We start from the raw sequence: 4,090 nt of genomic DNA, 5'->3' as shown, positions 1-4,090 counted from the left end.
GCGCCCCGGACGCACGCGGGGACACCTGCGGGGCAAGGGGGACAGGGGCGCGGGCGGGGACCCAGACTCACCCGCGCGGAGAACGGGGGTGCAGGGGCTCCGAGACGCCACCCGTGTGGGGGGGCGGCAGGACACTGGGGTCCAGGGCGCAGGCCGTTCGCGGAGGGACGCCGGGGAGCCCCAGACCCACACAAGATGCTGGGAGCCCCAGGGACAGGAGGATCTTGACAACTAGAGCCCAGGGGCACAGACACAAGGACAGACACAGATCCTGACACACGCGTGGCCTCTGGAGAACCGAGCGCCCAAAAGACACTCAGCACGTAGAACGCGTCCGCGGGGATGCAGCATGTGTGTGACAGTGACCGGGCATGGCCCGCCGCGGAGTTCACAGCTACACAAAAGCACGGGGAGCCCTCCGACGCCACACAGGTCAGAAGCAGAGGGTGAGGCTCATAGAACCGCCCCCCAAAGTCCCCAGCAAGTCCCAAGAGCACCAGAGGAGCCCGGGGACACAGTGGAATCCAGGGACACTTGGGGACACGGGGAACTGGGACCATTGGACATAGGCCTGGCACAGGATGTGGTCGAAGGAGTTGTACCCTGGTGAGGGCTTCCCAGGGTCCTCCAGAGGTGCACACCCAGACTCCCATGCACCCCCAACACAGCCTTGCCTGCAGGAAGGGACCCACCAGTGCCCCCACCCGGCTTCTCCTCTACTCCCAGCCTCAGAGGGGATGGAGAGGACTCCGAGGCCCCTCAGTGCCAGGCCCTGACCTTAATGGGGCCGTGGCCTTACCCTGCCAGGCCCTAGCGCCCCCTCCCTTTAGTCCCTCCTGCCTCAGTCTCTCCTAGACCGACCCCCTTCCCGACCTCCCAGTTAGGAAGCTGAGCTCCAGCTGGCCAGAGAGACTGTTGTTTATTTTTTATTTTAATTTTATTTTTTGCAGTACCAGGGATCGAACTCATGACCTTGCGCTTGCCAGGCAGGCGCTTATGCCACTGAGCTATATCCCCAGCTCTGAGGCTGTTGTTTCTGCACCCAGAAATTAAGAGGGATCAGGTCCTGCTCCATGTGACCACCCCTAAACAGGATGACTCCTTGGGGTGGGGAGGCAGGGTGTGGTGGCTGCACGCACACACAAGCAAAGAGGTCATTATGGAGCCCAGACTGGCCTTGAACTCCTAGGGATTGGGCTGGGGATTTAGCTCCGCGGCACAGCACCTGCCTGGCAAAGCGAAAGGTTGTGAGTTCGATTGCCGGTACCAGAAAAAAAAAACAAAAAACCGAACTCCTAGGGATCCTCCTGCCTCACTCCCCCAAGTGCTGTGATGACTGGCATGCGCCACCATGCCAGGCCCTGTTCACGTCCCTCTTCCATCCTGTCCCCAGTGCTAGCTGGAAAAGGGGAAGGAGAGGCCCTGGGATACACGAAATTCCTTCCCATCCACGGACACATAAAACCTCATCTTCTCTGCCCCGGGGTAAGATAGCCAGCGCCCCCATCTTTTTTTTTTTTTTTTTTTTGGCTTCTCTTTCCCAGTGTCAGGAAGACTGACATCATCTCAGCCTCTCCCAGCGAGCCACTCAAGAGAACGTGTCCTTAGTACAGACAGGACAAGAAAGGGCCAGCGCCTGGTCCTACAGACCGGACCAGAAGGGGTTAGCGCCTAGCCCGGGGTGGCAGAGCCTGCAGCCTCAGAGTCTGCCTGTGCCAGGTCTTTCTGGTCTCTGCCGACCTGCAGCCTCGCCTGGCTACGGGTTTGCCGGCAGCCACCAGCAGGGAGCAGCAGAGGTGGGCGCCCTCCCTCCGGGTGGGGATCGGGTTAGGCTCTCGGCCTCCCACAGCGCTAGAGGACTCGCCACTCATACACCCCCCAGGTGGGGCTGCCACGCCATGGGAGAGGCCCCGCAGGGCAGGAATCTGCCGAATGCGGCCCCCAGTGCTGCCCTCCCCCACAACCCCGCCCGCCCCCGCCCGCGAGTCACTGAGTGTCTAGCTCTAGTCCTTCCTGCTGCACCCATAGCCTTGTATTCGGGAGCCGGGTCACCTTGGGAAAGGGGGCCCCTGCCCTGTCCTGGCTCCTGCCCCAGTCTCTTGTCCACCAAGACTCTCATGCTGCCTTCTCTGAGCGACCTCGGTGCTGCCCAGGATGGGAGCAGCATGGGGAAGTCCCAGCACTGGCCGCGGGTTCCTTGGGGCGTGGGAACTGCCCCCCCCCAGTCCCCTGCCCAGGGCCGGTGCCACTGCTGACTCATGAGGAGCCCGAGCTGTGACTCATAGCCCTGTCCTGGTCTTCTCCCTGGAGACTTCTGGCTTCAGCCACCTCCTGTCCCCTTGGAGACCCTAGTGTGATCGTTCCATCAGGGCCGAGCCCCAGCTGTCAGAGTACCCCGAGGCTGAGGCCACTGGACACTAGGAGGCCTGGTTAAGGGTCTTGAGTGGTGCTTGTGTCTGCCCACATGTACGTGTCACTCGTGCTCCTAAGAACGAGCAAGGTAAACCGGGCATGATGGCACACACTTGTCATTCTAGCACTTGTGAGGCTGAGGCGGTACAACATTCACGAGTCTCAGTCTAACGTGGGCTCTCAGCTCATTCCCTTAACCACAAACTAGCATTAGCCTCTCTTGCCGTTCTCCCTGCCTCCTAAATGCCAGTTCCAGCCCTGTGCATGCCTGTCATCTCCACACTCTGGGAGGCTGAGGCAGGAGGATCCCAAGCTCAAGGCCAACCTGGCCAATTTGGCAAGATCCTGTTTCAGAGTAAAACATAAAAAGGGCTGGGAGTGTAGCTCAGTGCAAAGGCCGAGTGTTCAGTCCCCAGGGGAAGAAAGAAAAAGAGATGGCTTCCAACATGCACTCCAAACCTTTATTCACAGAAGCAGCCCATGCACGGATTTGACCCGTTGCTCCCCAGAACATCTAGAATCTTGCCTCCCGCAGGGCCCTGCTGGTCCAGGTCCCATCCTGCCCCCCGGAAAATTCTAGTCCCGCCGCCTTTTGGGTCCTCTTACCCCAGCAGCCCGTTCCTCTAGCAGCTGCCAAAGGCCAGCTGTGAACCCCAAATCCTTTTCTTTCTCTGCTCAGAATCCTGAAGCTTCCACCTCTCCCCCTCCTGAATTCCCCCGAGGCCGGATCTCAGAGCTGGAAACCTTGACGTAACCTTCTGCCTTGCCCCCACGCCCCTGCCCGGCCCTCACCTGCTGCTCCCTGCCGTCCTTCCCTTCGCACCAAGGTCCCTGTTGCAGTGATGGTGCGTTGGAGCCTTTCTTCCCAGCCCATGGCCTCTCCTTGGTCTCTCCTGCTGTTTTCCCTCAAAGTCTTGTCACCTTGGAACATGCCGAACGCTATCCTGTTGTCTCCTCTACTCAACTGTCAAATCCAGGCCACAACTTTATTATTATTATTATTTTGTACTGGGGTTTTGGGGATTGAACCCAGGACCTCTGCACTGAGCTGCATCTTCAGCCCATTTTAACTTTTTAAATTTTGAGCTAGTGTTTCACCAAGTCTCTAAATTGCCCAGGGTGGGTTTGACTTTGGGATCCCCCTGCCTCAGCTTCCCAGAGTGCTGGCATTACAGGTGAGCTCCGCTGTCCCCAGTTTGGGGCCAGAACTGTTAACTGCTGTGACGCCTGGAACAAGGCTTTGGTTGATACCTGTTGAATCAATACACCAACAATTACTGTATCCCTGGGATGCCAAAGAGCACAGTAGATGTGACACCTGCCACCACCTGCCAGGCTGGGGGTGGGGACAGGTGACGAGCTGCTGGGTTACGTCACGGTTTTCAGGACTGAGAGCTGGAAATGAGGGATTTCAGGAGAGGGACAGGGCCTAGCCTGGAAGATCCGGAGCAATCTGGGAGGGCTTCTCTGAGGAGGTGAGGTTATGCTGCCCCTTGATAGCCAGGGAGGAGTTTGAATCTGAAGTAGCCAGACGTGGTGGTGCACTCCTGTAATCCCAGCACTTGGGAGGCTGATGTAGGAGGATCATTGTGAGTTCGAGGCCAGCCTGGGCCACATAAGTTGAGTTGAAGGCCAGCCTGAACTGCATACTGAGACACTGTCTCAAAAAAGACCAAAA

Source organism: Chinchilla lanigera, unplaced genomic scaffold (assembly GCF_000276665.1).
Source record: "Chinchilla lanigera isolate Chin_1 unplaced genomic scaffold, ChiLan1.0 scaffold00014, whole genome shotgun sequence".
NCBI classification, from domain to species: Eukaryota; Metazoa; Chordata; class Mammalia; order Rodentia; family Chinchillidae; genus Chinchilla; species Chinchilla lanigera.
This window is presented reverse-complemented; position numbering follows the sequence as displayed.